Here is a 23,499-nt window from a genome sequence, read left to right as displayed (position 1 = left end):
AACATCATTTAATACAAAAATTTCCGGCTAGCTTCTGAGAAAAGCTTTTTTTTGTGTGTTTTTGTCGTGAATACGACTTACTTTACTACGGAGCGCCTTTTCAAAATTAGCCATATGGAAGAATTGGCAGAACTTAATCGTAAATATCTCGACTTGTATTAAAGGCAGCAACATAATTCTTTCACTATTTCATCAAAAATATGATCAGGAATTTAGGATAATATTTTGAACAGTGTGAGATAACCACAAATAACTCAAAAATTAGGTTTCTCAAAATTTGAAAACTACGCGGAAAACTCTTTACTTTCGCGCAAGGACGACGATTTTGAGGTAGGCACATATCTTCAACTGAACGTTATAAAAGGGGAACCGTAGTCGAAAATCGATCATTTTTTCTTGTGCGTTGGATGGAAACTGACGTCGGGGCGAGAAGACGCATTCGAACAGCGGCATCGGAGAGCGAGCCTTCTTCGTGGTTAAACAAACCTCAAACGCCTCAGGTCGTAGTTCTCATTTGCCTTCCGGTCGTCAAGGCGAGAAGACGCATTAGACCAGTTTCGCATCATTTGGCACTGCGAGCGGATGTGTTGCGGTTTGTACGCAAAGCTAGTTTCAACTCAAACAAGAGCGATTGCATCATGCAACGGAGCTTCTGGTCGTTTGCATTGGAGAGAAAGAAAACGAAAAGTAGACAAAATTATATAAAATTTGCCATTCTAATTTCTCTAAATGTTATCTAAAGAGCGATTAAGATTACTTCTTTGCAAATCGAAGGTGAAAATCATCAGTTTAGTGAAAATCCAAAATAATTTGCTTCGTGCACTTTTCCCTGTGTGAAGATCGAGAAAAATGTTCCGCGCTGTCAGTTTTATTCGTATTCACGACATCCAGTTTTGTCTCTGACATTACACACCCGTACTTTTTTTCTTCTTCCTTGTAACTCAAGTAGCAATCCGCAACTTGTTCTGATACGACGACATAGTCCAAATTATGTTGCAACAATGTTATACTAGTTAAAACAACGTGACAGCAATGTTTCTTCATAACATAACTACTTCCGAAATAGTTATTTAGGTTTCCAATAAAATTTATAAGCTATCGTTACTTAATCCAAACTTAGTTGAAAATAAGTTTATTTCATTTCAATAGTAGCAACTCGTAACTAGTTCTGATACCACTTAGCCCATTTATGTTGCACCAAGAGCACGAACATGTTTTTTGTGTTACACTGTTTATGTTGTTTATCTTCATAAACATATTTCGATTGAAGGCGCAAAAAAAACAGTTTATTAAAATTGAATTTCGCTCGACAGTTGTCGATAGTGACAAAGTTTCAACTAGTTCACTTAAAAACAAGTTAATTTCAAGTTATAGAATAATAAGTTATTTCAGTATGGCATAACAACGTAATGACAACTTATGTTTAGCCGACTTAGCAACTAGTAGAAACTGCGCTCTTTGAGTCACGCAAGTGGTTAGATGTTAGTAACAATCACTGAAATTTCTGTTTGCAAACTAGTCACAAATAAGCTAGCGTAACAAAAATTATTACTTGGATATTGCTTGTTTATCAAAATTATAAATTGAATGATAAAAATCAACTATTGCGAAGATTCGTTAATATTACAATGTTAACAACAGAGATAACATAGATCGGTATATTAAATAAAAATGAAAAATGCTAGTTTGGTTGAAAAATTAATAATTTTTTCTGGGTAGCCGGCTGCCCACATCAACCAATATTACCAATTTGACATTTTTCGTTGTAAATAATAAAGTGGAAATAATAAACAACCTATACGCGCGTGAAATTCATTGACCTTTGTTTGGTGCTTTAAAAAGATTTGATATAATTTATAGAATATGTCACTACAATGAATCAACAATTTTGTCTAAATTCTATTCACTCGTTAATTTTGTAGCATACAATTTCATTTAGATAAAAATTTCAATCGTGTCTTGATCGATACTTCCTGTTTGACATGGTCACACCTCACTTGAGATGACGCCGATGGTGGCAAAATGGAAAAGTTGCGATTGCTGTTCAGTCCAAGTTAAATCGACAATTGGAAGACGAACGAAAAGTTTGTAGTCTGGTTACCCCCATGATCAGAACGATAGCCTTCGCATGAATGAAAATTTTATTTTCTGGCAATGCCGGTATTCTAAAGCCATATGATTGCTCTAATTGTCCTCAATAGATTCCAATGCAGTTACGGATAGGAGGTTACAGGCGCTTATGAAAAATAACTCACCGCTCACGGAGCGTTTGTTCATATGTTAAGTGAATCGAGCTGCTAATGGGCAAGTTAGTTGTTACTGATTATAGTATATTTGCACATATATTGGATGTTTATGCTATTTACCGTAATTCAAACTACAATACTTTCAAATTTACAACCCCATCCTATCACTTCAATTTCATTTAATAACTGTTCCTAGTAAGATTGAAAAACCATTTACCTATACTATTTTGAACAACCAGGGATTGAATTAAAAATGTCTAGCAGTTTTGTTGGCTTATCGAAATCATTTGCAATATCTCCGCAGCATTGGGTTTGTACAAGGAAAATATAACGTCATTTCATCTATCGTTTCCTTACCAGTTCTAGTTGTGTCAAAATGACATGAATGCAACAGTTTGCATGGTCATAAAAGTAAGCAGTGTCTTAAGCGTCATAGCAAGCACTGACTGGGATTCGCGAAGAAGGGATTAATGAACGATTGTTTACCACTGATTCAACTAAGAGGAAAGTTAACCTTGCCCTTTAATTGTCTCTCTGTGTTGGAACAAATTATCCGTACTAGAAAGACATGATGTTAGTGAATTCCGACTGAGTGAAGATCCCACCCACACGTCAATTTACGTGTTTACCATTCATTTGAAGACCACGAGATGTCTCTCTTCGTTCTCAATTCTCTCTGTGGAAAATTGCATGGGCATGCAAGGCGAAAAGCAAGAGCATGCTTTCCGTCTGGCCATGGAACAGATAATATCAATAGTATGAGTTCTCTAGTTAAACGATAACATGCTTTGATACTAGAAGTAGTACATCTATGTTTATTGTATACATGATAGAACCGCTTTTGCATTGTATTTCCTTACCTATCAGCAAACAGTCATCGTAATGTTATTGCGATTACATGCACTGGAAGTGTTATTCTGCACCCATCTGGTCCGCAAGTGTTCTGAATCTAAGTGTCGGCGCTACCGATAACAAGAGAAGTGAATTGCTTAACTAGTACATTCGTATCATACAATATGATGCGTTAATAGTTGGCGAACAAAGAACTATCATGATTAGGGCCAGCTAATTGTGCAAATGGCAAACGATTATCAGTGAATAAAAAAAGACACCAGAAATCGTAACAACGCAACTGTAAATAATTCTTCGTGTCTTACAATGGTGAAATTGCACTGTCCCATCGGAAACTATTCTAAGTCAGGACGTGTTCGTTCTACTAGTGTGATAGCGAGTATATAAATAAATAGTGACCGTAGTGAATGGTGATAGCAATAGGAAGAGGTCAACTGGCGACTAGTGAACTAGTATAATCAGTATAGTCGCTCTGATTATCGGCATCGCAAAAAAAGGGACACGACGACCATTGTGAACCGATTTCCATTTGTTTTTTTTTCTTGCATCAATCACAGGGCGTTTTTCAACATTATCGCTGTTATTTCTATATAGTGCTCAAAGATTCGCAATTACTTGCAAACACTATGCAGTACGGCAAATTATGAACAGTGCGTCGATCACACTCTGAATCATTTGTTTACGTTCTCATTCCCTCAAGCGCAGAGGAAGTGCATTAATACAACATAGAATAACTTGCTGATGTTTAGTTTTGCTCCAGAAGTGGCACCGGAAAGAACGATTGTTTTCAGTTTCCACATCGAGTGCGATAGCTAATAGTATAATTAATTAGTATATTGCTGAAAGGCTTACCAGCTTCATTACAGTGTGGTGAAATATTTCGGTGGAGATTAAACTAGTTTGTTGCTTTTATGGGTGGTGAATCTGGATTGCAACAACATCTGATAAACGAGAAGGTATTTGACGACTCTGCAGTGTCATCGAATTTATAGGTAAGTACAAAATCGAAACTTAGTGTTGTTCAAGTTTGAATTGTTTCTGTTCATTATCTGAAATTTCGAATCATGTCAAATTGTACTCACTGATAAAAGTTTGGTTTTGCGATTTTTTTTCCTTTTCTGCATAATAGTTCATTTCGGGGACCTTCACGTGGCATCATTGGAAGAATTTTTTTCCGGCATACTTTTCGTTGTTCGTTAGATCAGGCGTGTCTTGGTGTAGATTATTTTCCGATAAGGGTTTCGTAGATGAGATGGTATTATGGTTGAAAATTTTTGTATAAGAGGTTACTTTGGACCGATAGAGAAGTAGCTTGATTGACCTTGTGTATCTTCTTATGCAGTTTCCCTCAAGGCTTACCATAGTGAACAGGTTTTGATGTGGATCACATCTTTATTTTCTATATAGGGGTGCAAATTAGAAACTCAAGGAAAAATACACGTAGAAATGTGGTCAGTTTTTAAACACTTACAGCTCAGTATATTTTGCATAAATTATTAATATTATTTCATTATTTGATTGAAAATATTTCTAAGATTCGATTTGTATCAAGCCACGTATTTTCAATTATAAATTATTGAAATTTTGATTACTAGCGAGCAGTGTCCTATTTTGTCTGCTAAAAATCTCCGGCATATCGGATTTCCCTGCCATAGACGACGGTTTTGAGAACGTAAGCGATATATCAAATGGAAAGCATCGCTCTGATTGGTCAATCGATGCAAAAGCGAAGCTGTTGGAAGCACGCGAATCTATAAATAGAAGCAAAATTATAGCCAACGTTTCAGTCCTATGCGTAGCATGCTAGAGGTAGGTTGTTGCTTGACAGCAAGACAAAAAGTGCCATAAAACGATTTGAAGCTTTAATTGTTATGCTCTGATCTTGTGTCATGCAAGCTCGGATGAAATTCCATGTTATGTCGTTTCGCCTGAGAAATTGACAACTACCTCAGGGTAAATTTTGAGTGCTTATAATTAATTTCTAATTTATCAATTCAACCGAAATCGCAGAATGGTAGAGAAATTTAACGCTATGAAAATCACTGCTTGCATACAAAACTTGAACACAAGCTTGACGAAGAGAAGCTTCAATATCAAAATCCGTATCGCAAGCAAGATATAATTGCATACATTTGGGATATTGGTGTAATTTCGTCGGTATAAAACAAACAATGTTCGGTGTTGATTCCTAATCAAGATAAATCTAGGCAGACTCTCGTGCAATAGCGGATTCAAAAGTGCGACGATTGATTGAACTGTTTGATTGTAGATCATTAGAAATTTTGGTTGCCTTGTTCCACATCAATGGCTCGAACAAGCACATGGGGCTGATCCTTGTTGTTTTTAGAGATATTGGCATGTGACCAGTTGATGGTCGTAGGTGATAAGTGTTTTACATGAAATCCTTGTGTTCTGTTCGAAAGTCATACGAGAATGTATAGACTTCTTTAAACGCAATCGACTAAAAACGTACCCCATTAAAAATACCAGGGTAATTTTTTTTCGAATTTCCTTTGTGACGGAAATATTTACTGCGTACTAGGGCATCGCTCTTCGAATATATTCGTCGTTAGTGATTGAACGAACTTCTAAAGCAAAATCCTCTACATGCACTAGTATGTTGCACTCGATGTTTTCATGCTACACATAGTGCATATTGTTATGGTCTTCAGTGTTGGTGATTGCCGATAATGTGAGAGAATTTTTCTACATTTCTTCGCTCCATCTCACACTCTGAGTATTTCACGGCCCTTACTAAAACAGATACAATTTTGCGATGATCGACGCTGTGTGAGAATCGCAAGTTGACAATTGTCGCAGAAAATCGAACTGATGATTCGACTTGATGATTCTCATTTTAGGTTACAATATTTCAAAACTCTTGTGTGGAGCGTTAGCAGACATTTTCATAGACACAACTTAGACAAAGGTTATATGGACATAGTTAGAATAAGCAGCAATAGTAAAATAATGTTATGACAACTATCCACTGCCCGTATAGAATCGGATCGCAAAACGAGAATGAGCGACCGTTTGTTGCTTCAGAGCGAATCCCCACAGCAGCGTGCTAACCCGTGATGCTCAGACGGGTTATCGAGTGAAATTCGCTCTCGCACTGGTGTCTATTCTATGTTAAATGAACCATGCCGGTTTTTTGTTGGTGAGATGATATCCGTCACTCTTTGATTGCACTGATTGAATCGTAAGAATAGTTGCTGGAGAGCGTTCTTTGGTTCATCCTTAGTTATCTTTAGCAAATCAAATTGCTTTACACTTCTTATAGAATTGCCTGTAGCTAACATTATTCGTTTCATTTAATTGAAACAAATACACCTGCTTTAGCTCGAGCTGCATTTGTTCCTTAGGCAAAGTTTAAATTTTTAGTACCGAAAATCGAAAACGAGTACGTTTGAAATCAATAACAACAATATTTTTACATGTTGCAGGCAGTCCCTTTTATTCGTTAGGTTTACTCATTTTCGCCATCGTTCCATTATTCACAAACAATAGTGTTTTTGCCTTTCTCATATAGAAAGGCTATACAATCACTGCAAAACCCGACTTTTGAACCGAGGCTGGGAGTGCCGAATGTCATATACCATTCGACGAACTGAGCAAATGTCTGTCTGTATATGTGTGTATGTGTGTGTGACAAATATTGTCACTCACTTTTTTGGGAGATGGCTTAACCGATTTTCACGAACGTAGATTCAAATGGAAGGTCTCACAGTCGCATACAAAGTTCCTGAATTTCATTTGGATCCGACTTCCGGTGTCGGAATTACAGGGTGATATGCACCAAAAATGTGAAAATAATGTCACTCACTTTTCTCGGAGATGGCTGAACCGATTTTCACAAACTTAGATTCAAATGAAAGGTCCCAAAGTCCCATACAACGTTCCTGAATATCAATTAGATCCGAATTCTGGTTCCGGAATTACAGGATGATATGCACCAAGCATGTGAAATTTATATCACTTAATTTCCTCGAAGATGGTTGAACCGAGTTTCACAAACTTAAGGAGTGTATCGAAAATAAGTTATCCACAAATTTTTCTTTCAAATTATGATTAAAAACGATATTTTATTCAAACTGAAAATTGATACTTTATTATACGAGGTTAAACTTGAGCATAATGAAAACCGGATGAAATTTAAGTTATTCCTTCACGAATTTATGAACTTTTGATCGAACGCTCTTCATCAAGTTCCGGACGCTTGATCCCAAATTTTTTTGAACTCCTGTATGTTCCCAGCTGCCTTACCAGTCTTCTTGAAAACCCTCTTCACGATTGCCCAGTAACGTTCGATAGGTCGAAACTGTGGGCAATTTGGTGGATTGATATTTTTCTCAACGAAATTTATACCCTTTTACGCAAGCCAATTCAGAGTGTTTTTGCATAGTGAGCCGACCCTAAATCCGGCCAAAACAGTAGAGGTGTACTTTGCTTCTTATATGGAGGCAGAAATCTCTTTTGGAGACACTCAGATCGATAGATTTCAGTATTATTAGTTCCGGTAGTGTAATAAATGGTTGACTACAAACAACAGGAACATATTGCTTGCCATACCAGTACTTTTCGACTGAATTTCACCACTTGGATCGACCTGTCCGCATCGCTCGCATCCTTCCCAACGACGGCAGTAAAGTATTGTGAAACTACAGCGGTTTTTGAGTCCTCCTTTACATAAGTCTCATCGTCCATCAAAACGCATGCATCCGGACACTGCCAAAGACGCGAATACAATTTCCGGGCCCTTGTTGCTGCTCGCTTCTTCTGTTCTACACTTTGTTTCGAGATTTTCTACTTCTTGTAGGTCTTCAGGTGATTTCGTCTCTTGATACGCTGAATCATTCCGACACTCGCTCTTGCTTTTTTGACACAATCACGTAACACATGGATCAATAAGTCCCGAGACTAAAGCAGAGATGGCGTAGTAAACCAGTAACCACGTCTTTCTAGAGTACTAACCTTTGCTTGAAACGGGTCAAAATTTTAAGTCGATCCGACCAGAAACAGCTGAGTTATCGAGGTTGGAGTAAAGTCGTTTTGTAGTTTGTTTAAAAAATGGAAAAAACCGAGTTTCGTGTTCTGATAAAACATTGTTTTTTAATGGGTAAAAACACCGTGCAAGCAAAACAATGGATTGAAAAATGTTATCCGGACTCTTGTCCATCAAAAGCAACGATTTGGCGGTGATTCGCCGAGTTTAAACGTGGTCGTACCGACACAAATGACGCGGAACGCTCGGGTAGACCTGTGGAAGCCGTTACACCGGAAAATGTGAGTAAAGTGAAGCTCCGTGAAATTGCTGAGATGACACAGATATCATATGGAAGTGTATTTACTATCCTTCATGAAAAATTGAGCATGAAAAAGGTTTTTTCCAAGTGGGTGCCGCGATTGCTTTCGATGGAACAAAATGCACCCTGCCACAAGTCGATGAAAACAATGGCGAAATTGAACGAATTGGGCTTTGATCTGATTCCCCACCCCCGATACTTGCCAGATTTAGCCCCCAGTGACTACTGGCTCTTTGCTGATCTTAAAAAAATGCTCCAGGGAAAAAAATTTGACTCAAATGAGGAGGTAATCGCTGAAACTGAAGCTTATTTTGAAGCGAAAGATAATTTTTTTTATAAACATGGTATTGAAAAATTGGAATAACGTTGGAACCATTGTATCACCCTAAAAGGTGATTATGTTCATGAATAAAAAAAATTTGCAAAAAAATGTTGTTTCCATTGTTAGTCTCGGGACTTATTGATCCATGTGTTATTCAATAAGACACACTGCCTTAGCTCTAATATGCTGAAACCTGACCCGTTTTCACGCAGGTTTTAATGGAAACTATTTAATGTATAATCCAGTAGACGTTACGTGATTCATAGATAAAATTTAGTTGAGTACTCATATCACATTTAGTTATCAGAGAACTGTTATTTTACATATTGGTTGGATATTTTCTCAAATTTTCATATAAATCATTAGGATTCTTACCATGAAAAAATGAAAATTTTTTTCAAAAATATTGCATAGAAGTTCAATGATTGTAAAAACCACCAGCTACCGATAACATCGTGGGTGTGGTTTTGTGAGGCTAACAAAACGGGCCTAGTTGACAGATTAATTTCAATCAAAATCACAATTCATTTTGCTTTGTAGTGAAACATTGTAACTAAAAAAAGTTCTCGCGAAATTTCAAACTACTTACACTTGAAGGACTCACAAACTACTTACACTTGAAGGACTCACTGTTTACCATCGATTTTTTCACACCGGGAATACACCATCGTCATAGTAAAATTTTTACTGCTCACGGGTTCGGGTTCGGGTTCGGGTATAAGAATCTCTATACACGACCAGTGTTTAAAATTGTCACGCATTCTCAATGAAAGAAACCATTCCAACAACCTCATTTTCAATATTTTACTGTCTCATTCGTAAATGACCGACACCACAGCAAACGAAGAGAGACGAAGCATTTTCGTTTCTCATTGAAAAAATGAAAGAGTATAATTGCCAACGTCACTCTTTCCTCTATGACAATACGAAACCAAACTAACGTCTGCAGGGAGCATCAGCAGAATTTCAATCCTCATTCTTTCATCGATGTATTGAAAATCGGTGACGCTTGGCTATAAGGAGTGACTGAAATATGACAAATCGAAGCAATTACATCTAAGAACCTGTTTGGAAACCAAAACTACTACAAATTCGTGCACCAACAGGTAAAAGTCATTGTGAAACCTTTCTCTGTCATTTTCGATTCTCAAAGCTTCGGTAGAATACCGACACTGCATACTATGGCATTTTCAATGAAAACAGCAAATGACTGAAAGTGTCAATGAAAGAAAGAACACAATTTTGAAGTTACTGTTCCGCTTATGTCATTGACTGGACTTGGATTTCGTTCTCATAGCGAAGCGAAGTTGAGAGTAACATTAATTTCTCGTCATTTTCGTCTATTTTTAGTCAATGAAAATGACTTTTATTAGCTCTGTACACGACCATCACTACTAAAAAGTACTGTTCTACCATTGCAAGAATTGAAATTGCTCTATCTGTACCATTATCTACTTCAAGCAGATTGTTAGAATGAGTCAGTGTTCGGTAACTAAATCGAAATGATAATTATTTTCATTCAGATTGTGAGAATTGATTCCAATGAATGGCAGCAGGTTACAGTGAGCAACCAGACAGCCACGGCTTCATATAGCATAGACTTTCCCGCACATTCCCACGCATGTTTTCACACTGTTCATGTGTTTCGAGTGATGTGTATTGCTCGATGAAAATTATTTGATAATTAGTAATTACTTGAATGTTCAATGTTACTGTTACGATGACCCTGGTCTAAATAAACGGTATGCGCTCATGACTATTCCATTATTACTTGGCAGAAGATCTAGTTGTTCTCAATTCTGTGTCCCATTGACAGATCCGAGTGAATTTGATACTCGATCTATGTTACTGGACAAACGGTGCGAAGAAATGGGTATTGGAAGACTTGTACTTTCCAGCTGTCTTAGTCTTGTTTTGTCCTACGCGGGCCCATGAAAAGAAAACATCACCGATTTACCTGTCAATTAACAACTAATATGTATACATTCGTTTGACGTTTTCGAGAGCTTTCAATACCCACAACAATTTCATCATAAAAACATATGCTTGCTGCGTTTGTTTATTTATTGGAATGAATTCTTCGGAGAGAAATTCAAAATTGATTTGATACTCAAATGATGTCTTCAGTAAAAAAAATCTAAATACATTAATTTATTCAACAAATTTTTTTCAATGTGTATTACCCCTTTTAATAAAAACTATCAACACAAGTGTTACAGAATCCAGTGAATCTTTTCAAGTCATCTCAGCTGTTAACCGTCGCTCAAAGCAAGTACGGATTTAGGACAGTCATTTTCCAGTTTCTGGTCTCAAAGTTTCAATAACGACTCGCACGAATCCTACAATTTCAGGCTATTGAACGTTTCTGCATCCCTTGAAGGGCGAAGGTCACGAAGTGCACGAACTCGAATCAAGACCGATACTGTGAAATGACCTTCCGTACGATTCAGTGTTAAGATATTGTTTTTGTTGGAGCTTCATCGCACAGCGTCTCATAAAAAGCGCTAACTCCCAACACCTACGGCGGCTATAAAAAAAGTTCATGAACAGTCAGTCTTTCACTCGCTGCATTGTTTGCCTAACCATCACCTCATGAACAATGACGAACGGCGAACAGTGAGTAACTAGTAATTTTACGACAACACTAACCCAGGCGTGGGTAATCGATGACTTAAATATAATTGTTGACTTGTACCGAAGTGTGCGAATTAACCAACAGCCATATTGTTCCCCTTTCGATCTACGGTTGAATCTACCGACCATGATAAGTAAAATCTGATGAAATGCACTTATAATAAAGTGACCCTCGGATTTGCTCAGAGCTGCAGTAATTGGTGTTATTAAGGGCTTTATGATTTAATTACCGAATAAGGTGCAAACAATGTCTGTCTCTCAGTTCGGGGTGGTGAATGGGTTAATTCGACAAATCAACAGCTTGAACACACCGTGATTATTCACGATTGGGTATAATTTCCTAACTGAATGTGCTATCGAGAATGTCGTAATATTCTACTTCATTACACAATAATACAATGAGGAAGTCCGATTAATTTGTTGGGATACTTCCCTCAACATCACATATGTATATCATCAGCAGGAGGGTGAAGATAATAGCACTTAATAATTGACTCAATACCAATTATCAGATTTACGTTGACTTGAATCTGAAATAAATTGAATGTTTTAAATATGCATTAATTCTTATCTGGATCTGATCTTATAGATCAGATAGTTCTAGAGGGGGCGGTCATAATATGACAGATAAGTCGATATCTTTTAGGAGCAAGACACCTTGCAAGCGTATGAGTAATGTCAACAATGTGTGCGTAAAAACAAATTCCTGTGGTTCTTTTCCTGATTTGAATATAGTTGAAAAATAAACAAATCAGTTCATTCAAAAAAAGCGAAAATCTTAGTCTAAAACTATTTCGTTTTTCAGAAAACTGCTCGAGAAAAATTATTTCAGTTTCAGCTAACACGCGAAAGGCAATGGATGTGGAAGGTTGTCGTAAAACTATTTATTTTTCCGGGAAACTACTTTTTAACAGAAAATATTAAGTTTTGTTTATTTTGTGTAGCGCGATCTAATACAACTTGAAGCAGTGTAGCCAGCTTTTTTATTAGGGAATTAAAATCTACATTCATAGAATGTAAGCAATTTTCCATCAAACATTGGTGAAAAATTGATCAAAACTGATATTTCATCCAAAAAGTCAGGCTTAGCATTCATCGTTTGAGAATAAATTATTGCTAAAAGAATTGTGTTAAACTCAATCGTACAAGCTATTTTGATAAACTGGTCGAACTGCATATAAAAACACAGGTCTATGTATGACATACCAAATAAAATGTACGTAATACACAAATTACCAACTCAAGTAAACTTGGTTCATATTTGATCCTTAACGCAGTCTGCCTGGATTCGATTCCCAACTTCGCATATATAGCATTAGAAAACGTTTTCTATGGCCCGAGACGCGATTCAGGTTAAAGACCGCCAGAGTAAAAAAAATCATATTGCGTTCTTTCTATTCAAATTACTTCAAAATTTGTCATTTTGTAATTTTTGTTCATCCAACATTACGGATTGCGATCTCCTTTTACAGCTGTGATTTTTTCTTGAAACCAATATTCCAAAAAAAATAACTCCGTTTCGCTCTATCTACACGCCGATAAAAAATTGTAAATATAACCGAATTTGGGTTTCACGCAACGATTTTTGTTTGTCAAAATAGTGACAAAAGAAAATCTGGTTTGATATAGAAAACATTGCTGCTTGAAACTATAAAACATGAGAATCAATTTTACTCAGTGGGTTAGTTTGTTTCGAACGACATTTTGATGAAAAAAAACAAATGTTTTACTTGTGCGTTGTTGTTTTTAAGAATAAAATGATTTTTTCAAACTAATTTATAAGGTTATATTTTATACTACTTTTATTTCGATATATATTGGTTTTGAAATTCCTAAAAATTATAAAATTATTCCCATACCACAGTCAAGTCGTGTTTTTTTTTCAATTTTTGTAGCATCCAACGATTCGGCGCTCCATTAGTTCGAGTTTTTGTAAAGAAAATGTGTTATGTAATGTTATGCAAAGTTCTAAAATGTTCATAATTATCAATGTATAACAGTTCGGCTAAAAAATTCGTATCGTTTAATAGAAACACACATTTTTTTGCCGAAATTCGTTTTTATTATTCAACATAATTGCCATCAGAGGCGATACAGCGATTATAGCGATCTTCCAACTTTTCGATACCATTTTTGTAGTACGATTTGTCCTTTGTCTCAAAATAGGCCTCAGTTTCAGCGATTCTTCATTGCTTCTAAATTTTTTAGCAGCGAGCTTCCTTTGATATCTTTAGGGTGTCAGCTATCTCGATCAACTTCACTTTACGGTCATTGAAAATCATTTTGTGGATTTTTTTCACGTTTGTATCGGTAACAGCCTCTTTTGGACGTCCACTGCGTTCATCGTCTTCGGTGCTCATATGACCAGTACGAAATTTTGCAAACCACTTACGAATTGTTGCTTCGCCCGGTGCAGAGTCTGGATAACACTCATCAAGCCATTTTTTGGCATCGGCGGCACTTTTTTTCATCAAAAAGTAGTATTTCATCAACACACTAAATTCCTTTTTTCCATTTTTTTCACAATAACAAAAGTAGCTTCACTCAAAATGCAATATCCCACAAACTAATAATCAGACAGCTGTAAAATGTATACACGTATCTTTTGAAGGTTGGTACTAACTGAAAATGGTATGGATTTAATTCTAGTGGCGCCCTCTCATAGAAACGATACGAACTTTTCAGCCGATCTGTTACAAATGTGACTTTGATCTGTTAGAACCAGATCAATTGTAGAGGGATTTTTCACGGAAGAGAAGCAAGTCGGATTACTGGGATGAAGAACTGTAAAGTAATCAGCTGAGAGTTGATTATGAAGTATTTTACCATTACTGTTATTTTGCCTACAATTCCACTGGACATGCTTTGCATTCAAGTCCCCTATTACGAAAAATTTCGGTCGATATCTTGTAAGTTTTTGCGAATCGCCTTTAAAGAAATTTAATTGTTAACCGGTGCATTGGAATTTAAAATATGATAAAATAAATTCCATGAATGGTTTCAACTTCGATTAACAAGCTTTCAATAACTTCAAGTATTGAAAGAAGGTAAAATACGATGTTTTATGATATTGCCGACAATAAAGGCAACTCCACCACCCATTCAAGTAAACCTGTCAAATCGATGAACCGATAATCGATAATGTGAATTGCTTTTCAATTTGACATTTGGTTTAAGAAATGTTTCTGTCACAATAGCAATATGAGTTTTGTGAACGTTGAGAAAATTATAAAATTCATCTACACTCGATTTTAAAGGTCGAGCGTTCCAATTCAATATGTTTAAATAATTATTAACCACACACTTAGAAAATGTTACATATTTATAGATGCACATACAAGGAGCGTCGCGATTCACTTACATTAACAATACAAAGCATGTGAAGATAAGTCAAAAAATCATTAACTTAACAGTTAATTCAGTTGAAGCTTACACACACACAAAATTTATGTTTACATGTTAGTAGATGTAATATTGTGTTATTACCGAAAAATTACGAAATACTTGAATTTACGTCAAGCGAAATTGCGGTTTTCCTAAGAGTGCATCATTGTTGAATTTCAAATTCACGATAGTATTATTGGCAAATTGCCACCCAACTTGAAATGAATTCATTCATTCGAATTCATTCGGATGATCATTTGAAAAAGCTGACAGTTGGCATTAGGCCGTTTTTAAGAAGAATTCTGACATTTTGAACCTGAGAGTGTAATAGTGGAATATTTTGTTTTGATTGCTGTCGCCATTACTAATTTATAGGATGAATAAAGGACCAACGATAGGATGCATAAAAATCCATTGAGATGAAATTATTAGCAGAGTAGTGAACACATCATAAGTGTTTTTAGCTGTTTCATGAATATTAGTTAAATTTTCAAGAAATGTGAATCAAGCGAAAACAGGTACAATCGACCTATTACTACTTGAATCACAGCGCACATTTGATATCCCGGTCAAAACAAACTGGGAGCGCTCATGTTCTACAAATGTAACAGCACCGCTTGTAATACATTTGCATTTTGGAGTTGATACATGCAATAATAATTACCGACACGGAAACATCGTCAAGACAGCCATAAAACACGTTTCGCATCTGTTGTGTGTGAGTAGCAACGAAGTCAACATAAATAAATAATGTTTCTTAGCAATCGTACCAGCCATCCCTGACGTGTCCAAGGATGGCACACTGGCTTGACCTGCATATTCAGTTATACGAGCGAAGAACGACCTGATGTGCTCTGTGCGTGGATTCCTTAAATGGATTTATTGAACATTTTTCCGCATGACCGTTTCCATGATTGCGATAAGACCTTCGCATTGCACTTGTATGTGCATGTACATCTGTGATGTATATTAACCTAGCTAAAAGAATTTTTGAACTTTCTTTATATGTTTGAATCAGAAGAATCATCAATAAAAGGTATCCTAAGAGAATGCGCGATTTTGGGTTTCTCCAGATTACCGCTAGATGTCTCCCTCATAAAAAAAATTTCGTTTCCGATAATTATTCAAATAAGCAATCACCAAATAAAAAGTGTATAATTTCCAGTTTAGTGTAAATTGCAGGACCAACATGTCTGTTTAAAATATTGCGTGTCATGCGTCATGATGTTGCACAAATTTTAAAACGATCATCAAGCCACAACGGACCAAAACAAACGTCCCCACTTCGACCCCTTTCGTTCCGTTCGTTGTTGAAATGCATACAGATGCGACGTCGCGACGCGATGTGTCTCGCGGTAATTATCTGGGAGAGTATTAACCTGCCCGAGAGAACTTTAGTAATAATAAAACTTTACCTGTGATCAATATTCTATACTAGTCCGTGGCTAACGGTTGCCAGTATCAGACGCGGTGTTCTACTATTAGAAAAAGTGTTTCATTTACAAAGTACTAGCCTGAATGAACAAAGCCGAAATAAAAAACTGATTGTTTGTCGTGAATCGGCGTTTGAAGTGTTTATTCATCTTCGGTGATCGGATCAAGTGGTTCCCAAACATGTTAGTTGTCTTAATTAAATAATAGCAGCGAAATCGAATGCTTTCATATTCTGAACCGAAAGTGTCAAAGGCCAACTAAAATATCTGTTTGTGTGTTATTAATAATTACGTTGGCTTCATAACGCCTATATCTAGTTGAGTGCATTGCAAGTCTCCAGCCACTACAACACGGTTGTGTCCGCTGATGCCGATTAGAAGTGATTTAATTAGAACGTTTTTCAGAAGGTCGAATCAGTGCTATGACCTGAGCTTAAATTAAACCTGTGCTGTGCCAGTAGAATGCAGTGAGTCTGTTCAAGTCATTTGTACTGGACCAGAGAGGACACCTGAAGACCTGTTCAACATTTCATTCTGAATCCTTTGAGACGATTTCACTCCTGATGAAAAAAATACGATCACTGCATAAAGCACCACTGGTCAGAATATTTGTTCATAAATTGTTGCTTCCGTAATTCTCTTTTTGTTGGTAGAAGAAATTGTATACCTATTTGTAAGGCGAGGAACTTACTAACTAATACAAAAAGAGAATCTATTGCATCGATTTTTATCAGAATTCACTTATAATACTGTGTGACATTACATCTAATGGTTCTCTATTTGTGAGTCTGTGCAACTCATTTGTACTAAAACAAGGAAACACACTTCAAGATCATTTCCATATTTTTTTTCTTGATCTTCAAAGTGATTTCATCTTGGTGGTACAACTAGTTCAAATTAGTATAGGGTGGGCCATTTGAAGTGGAAGCAAAAACATTTTTATTTATTTTCATTTCGATTGTAATATATTTTGGTTCCGAGAAATATGTTACAGCTATTTTTAGAAAATCGTGTAAATTGTCACCTTTGGCCTTAAGTACAAAATGCGCCCTTTTTTCGGTGATTTCCGTCGGTTTGGCCAATGTATCGGTCGATATGGCGGCGTATGTTGACTTTGAGTTAAGCTTTGGTTTTTGGCTTATCAGCGTATACATTGGATTTAAAATAGCCCCACATAAAAAAGTCTGGTGGCGTCAAATCGGGTCAAAGTTACCGTTTTTCGATATGACTCGTCCGGGGAATACTGATCGTAACAAATCAATTGTTAGTCGAGGTGTATGGCATGTTGCACCGTCCTCCCAAGTAGCATGTTAAGTTGCTGCCCTGTATATTTCTACTGATTGTGCAATTTATCAAGTTAGTTTATATCACTATTCTAGTAACTGTTATGTTATGGAAAAAGCGCAATTTTTCTGTGTTGTGCGACATACCTTCAAATTCATCCGTTATTACGAACATTTATTCACAACGATTGTGCAACTGATACAAAAACTCATGCGTCGATCCCATCAAAAAGGCAATAATAAAATTAGCGAAAAAATAATTGTGAAACTCTTGCAATGTACTACGTAATGTAAACAAGAAATGGAATGACGTTTACAAAAACATAACAAACATAATTTCTCATAAATAAGTTTCACATTTGATTTTCAATACAACTGCTCTCAACACAAACATGGATCTTGTAAAATAATCTGCACATGAAAAATAGTGATGCTACATATAGTAGAATTAATCCTTTGTGTTTTTGTAAATGAAAAATCGACAACGAACTGCATTTTTATGGTGAAGCATGTATTCGTACGCCCGAAATTTTCAAGCGCCTTTAGATTAACGTGTTTTGATGATTGTACACAAATTTCTGTGAAAATAACAGTCTATTATATTTAATGAGAATCATCGGAATGATGTTTAAAATACGTGTATTCAAACATTCTTTAAAATTCTCAGACGATTTTGATCAAACTAATGTGTAATTAAACCTGAAAAATCTCGAAATGAATTTTTCTTGAATATTTTCAAATATGGCATCGATGGTAACAGTGAGTTGAATAGAAAATGGTTCACCCAACGTAATGACATATATTATCTAAATAACAGGAAACTTTAACATGTTAATATTTCGGAAAGAAATTCTCTGCGTTTTGTTTTTTTTATCAGTTTAAATCTTCTAGTTGAATTAAACAACAATACAGTATAGTCATTTATCTTAGAGGGCCCGACTTTTGTGATACGCACTGTAGGTATTATTTGGCAAGTCCGTGTGCTGGAGTTACAAAAACAAGTTGCACAAGCGGTTATATATAACTATGGTAGTAACTATGATGAAATTAACTTTTCGTTCAATATCTTTGAAAAGTGATGTCAGGTCTGGTTTTTTTTTCCGCGAGATGAAAACCGAATACAAATTATCTGATTGATTTTTGTTTTCATTGCGTATATGACGCTGTATTTTTGCAACATTTATGATATCAATGTTTTTCTAAAACTGAAGAAAACTGCGCACACTGATCTAAAAATTTATGAGGCAGCCAAAACAATGCGGACTCTGCAGAAATATATTTTTTACAGCAAGGTTATCAATTCGATTTAGCATTTTTTGCCTTGCGGAGAGCATCAATTATTTCACTAATTTTTCTTCCACAAGAGATTTATAGCAATTTCGACGTATATTGTGTCCGGTACAATTATGACAGCCGTTTGGAAAATTTTTGATAAGTTGCACAATTGTTATAGTTACTCCCGTTTTACATGACGATGTGAAATTTTTTGTAGAGCTTCTAGTGAAGCATTAACAAGTTGGCGATTTACTGCACAATTGTTTTAGATGTACTTAAAGTTGTTCTACAGTGATTTTTTCGGTAGTATTGTGAAACTTAACAGTGATAAGTTGCACAACCAATTTTAATTTATATTGCTAAACATATTTAATGTAAATAACATTTCTAAATCAATTGTAAAACATCTTGAAAATTCAATAAGTTGTATTTGCTACTTGGGCTGTTGAAACCAGCAGTCATTCAAATAATTTTCACGAACAATGGGCATCATAATTCATTTATCATGGCTCGATAACGATCGCCATTAACAGTTTTCGTAGCTCCATCACTGTCTTGGAAAAAATAGGGACCAATCACCATACATGCACAACCACCATACCAAACTGTAACTTTTTGGTCGTATAGAGCCTGTTCCTCAATTAGTGGAGGGTTTTCAGTGGCATTGAACCGATAATTTTGCTTTTTAAACGCATCCATTTAACTTGAAATGTGCCTCCTCTGACATGATAATTTTCCGTTAAAAGTTGGCCTCGTTCTGACAATTCTGTCAAAAGCTATTGGATTACCAGATGTTTCCACTTTAAATACCTAGTTCATTCAGCATTACTGGTCAGAATATTTGCATATAAATTAATAATTTTTTGTTGAAGAGAGTTTCTCCGGTTAACTGAATTTATTGTTGATTGATTGATTGTTCCTGAAACTTAATTGTAATAAGTGTAATTTGTATGTAAACATATTGAGTCTTTCCAATGGTATGATTGCTCAAAGTGAGACATTCTATTTTTATGCCCTCTGTAAAATAACGGTTTTGTTTTTTTTGAAACTTTTTGAAACGAATTGTAATTTTTGTAAAAATCACTGAATCTATTGTTGTATGAATATTTAATTTTTAACTGTGTGTCAAAACCCAACGAGGAACAGATTGAAAAAAGACAGATGAAAGAAATTGTGACAATCAAAACCTGCGAATAAACATATCCTAGAGCCAGGTCGAATCTGATAGACTAGATGGGACTGCTCTGATGACTAATTAATATGCTGTTTGAAGAAGCTTCGCTCGTTCACAGAGTGCAGTGATCTGATCATAAGGACAGTGATTTTTTACAGGCCCTTATTATCGGTATCACTTCACGGTGACAATCGAGTGAAGTGAATGTAAATCTTTATAACGAAAGTCGCTTCAGAGAAAAAGATAATTACGTGGATGCACTTGATGTCATTATGAACATCACACCACCAACGTTTTGTTAAAAAAATAAGTCCACTATATAGAATTGTTTCAACAATTAGCTCAATGAGGAAAATGTTATTTGAATGACAAAAGAATTTTTATTATAATAGCATATGTATAATATCATCCTTCTGTTCCATTTCAAAATAAACGAACGTGACAACAAACGGGGAAAATACATAAGAAAGTTACGATGAGATCTAATCTTTGTTTCCAGCAAACGCAGCATCGCTTGCTGTGTTAATCGTGAATCACCAATCATCAATGACGATATGCAATGATACAGCATTTCATGGTGTTCACGCCCTCTATATTTACGTAGCGCAGGGAATCAATAGATAATTATTGTTGTTTATTCGCCGCTTCAATCACGTACTTCATTAACCGCCACGCTCGGCTTGTTTGCTATTATGTCATCTAGATGCTATCTAAATTATGTGTTCGCGATTAAAATATAACATTGGGCCGTATGAATAAAATGTAGTAAAGTCTGTTGTTTGTAGTATCTTCTCAAAAACAATGTCCACAGAGTATAACGCGGTTTGGTATGAATAAAAAACAAGTTCGAACATGTAGTTAATGCTGCCTTCGAATTTGAGCATTTATTGCATGCCGTATCGAATTGGAGTCGGAAAAGTAAACAAAGCAAGAAACGTACTTACATCTGTAAAAATGCCACTTTTTTAATTTCTGTACTTCACTTTATCCGCAAACATACGAGTAGCAACCTCTAGAGCTACCTACCGAAAACTTGTAGTAAATACATAGTTTGTAGCATGTTTTGACAGGAACGTGATCCACACGTAGCATTTACTACCGAAATTCAAGCCTGCTACGTTTTATTCATACGGCCCATTCTTTCGTTGGTAAATAAACACACATTTGTATTAGCATCGTATGGATAGAAAGAATACTATGAGTGAATTTTAGAAAAATGTATTTTCATGAGACACTAGTACTGCACTGTGCCAAGTATTTACTACCAGTCAGTGCTGTAAAACTTCATTCAATTCAATTGAAACTGAATGTGGAACACATTGACGATCTCTCTAATGCAGTAAACTTCACTCTCTGACACATACAATGTTTGCTGACGGCCCGAACGGGCAGCATTCAGTCATCACTCGTTTCTCTTCAATCGAGGCTTAGTTTAACCACCGTCAGTTGATCTCTTGAATTAACAAAATATCTCTTTCAATAGTGTGAGAGCGGCCTTCAAATGAGGTTTATGTAAACATTCGAATTGGTTCAAGATAATAGATGAAAGACTAATCAGACAGCTGAAATATCAATCCCAGAATACACATTAATTAATTGTTTCCTTCTTAAGTTTTCATTTTTAACACTTTACTCCATTTATAATTCTATTCGATCGAATTTGCTTACTACCAAGAGCGAAGACTATGAAGCAGCTAGACTACTTGGCACTTGAAACTGAGCAAGCAAAACTTCGAATGACTAGGTACGATTATTCAACTGACGATGAATGCTGGGAGCTTCACTTGGAATTGGCAGCATAAGTCAAATGAATTAGTAGGGATACGCTGACGGTCAGTGGCCATAAATTTCATTTTCATCTTATATTATTCGATTGAAAATGAAATTTTACCGCACTGCTACCAGTACTCTACTTTTATTATGTACCCCCTTTTTTACAAGCATAAATGCAACCATGAAGAAAGGCGCATACCCAGAAAAAAATTTCTGGTGGGTTTTCATAATAAAGGAAAGACCGGGGCTAAATAGGACACTTTTTGGAAATTGAAAAAAAAAACATCCCTTAAAACTGGGTTTTCACAGGTTTATAAGATATTTAAGCTGTGTAACCACGTGTCCGGTATAACCCCTGTCTCCCCTAATAATTTTTTGAGTTTTGGGGAGGAGTGAGTCGTTAAATTCTTATGAGATTTATAAGAAATACATTGAAAGTGAGCAATTAAAAACTTTGATGAAAATGATGAAAAGTCAGTTGAACAAAATTCAGATCAAGGCTGTATTCCAAGTTCAATTTATACAGAGCATAGACAAAATATTCACTCATGCTTTCTTCTCAACAAATGCGATTGTTCGGATCTTTAGATCATGTTTTGTACGGCCTCCTTGGTAACTTCCCCTTATCAGAAGAACTGCATCTTGTCAGTTTGAAACTCAATGAAAACAGCCTGTCGCTTCTGCTTAACCCAGGTAACCAATAAGCACATACTAATGCCGCATTACGACAGAAAATAATCGTTAATTAACATTTCAATCGCTCTTGAGACTGAAGTAAGGCCGACTTTGGCAAAATATACGGCTATAGTAATGCTTATTTATGGCTAGTGTGTATTCTGAACGATGAATTGATTTCAAACAGATGAGCTTTCAGATTGCAGATATTGGGTAATAAGAATTTTTGGTGCTAGAATGAAGCTTTTCTGCCATTAAAGGAGGAGGTTTAATTTCCTCGAGCAGGGCGTTGTTCGTGGAATACCGTTCCATGATGCTTTCATGAGTACTTGGACTGCTTGAGAAAAGGAAATAAAAGTTTGTCCAAACGCTCCGGTACATAAATTATTTGGTTGATGATTCCGGTCGAGATTTAAATATCGCTCTGTATTTTTTTTTAGATCGTGTTGTTTGAAAATCTCTCTTCCAGTAGCAGTTGAATATTTCTGTATGGGAGACTCTTTTTGAATTTGAATGTCTTGATGTAGGTTTCATCTTTCTGTACCCTGCAATCGAACTTCATTTGCTGATTGCGCGGCAGAACAACTTGATTTTCTTATTGCACGATATGGATTTATCACAGTTTTGCACAGTTTTTGTAATTCTAAGCACGGTTGTAGATGGCCCTCCCAGCTTCCTAGCAAAATCTTGGATGGAGAAGTTGAGGTTCTACTGATAACAGATGGCCACTCTTTTTGACAATTTTGCGACATCCGGCGTTCGACTTCAACCCAGCTTTACCACACTAATCAATTTAGACTACTTTGCGTGCATAGAGTGCGGGTCTTACAAGCCAGTTGTAGTATGCTCGTGCCTCGACCAGGAAGAATTCTTAGTGTCAGTAGGATCGTAGCACTAGCCATGCAATGGTTCTAAGAATCGGTTTCGAAGTCTGTTGAAACAGAAGGTCGAATTCCACAAAAGTAAAGTAATACCAAGGCTTTGGTTTGCATGCGAGTAGTTTGGATTTTCGCGATGGACGAGCAAAATCGCTACACGTCGCTACTCTAAATCAACTTGCAATTGCAACGCGATCAATTCATTTAAGAGAAAAACTTTTGAGCTTCACATGTAAACTTTTGAAGTATCTCTGCAGGAATTAT

General features: G+C 36.1%; 1 protein-coding gene across 2 annotated transcripts in view; it reads left to right on the top strand.

The window, feature by feature from the left end:
• The first annotated feature begins 1,635 nt into the window (after window positions 1–1,635).
• LOC131431521 (retinaldehyde-binding protein 1) overlaps window positions 1,636–23,499 on the top strand; it is a 34,022-nt gene continuing 12,158 nt past the window's right edge. The window contains exon 1 of one of the 2 annotated variants that reach the window (XM_058597301.1): window positions 1,636–4,090. The gene's annotated coding sequence lies outside the window, so the exon portion shown is untranslated. Of the gene's footprint in view, window positions 4,091–16,169; window positions 16,361–23,499 lie in introns of those variants that run through there. The other variant, XM_058597300.1, reaches the window with a different exon arrangement.

Source organism: Malaya genurostris, chromosome 2 (assembly GCF_030247185.1).
Source record: "Malaya genurostris strain Urasoe2022 chromosome 2, Malgen_1.1, whole genome shotgun sequence".
NCBI classification, from domain to species: Eukaryota; Metazoa; Arthropoda; class Insecta; order Diptera; family Culicidae; genus Malaya; species Malaya genurostris.
The sequence above is the reverse complement of the archived record's forward strand: the minus strand, read 5'-3'. Positions and strand labels throughout refer to the sequence as shown.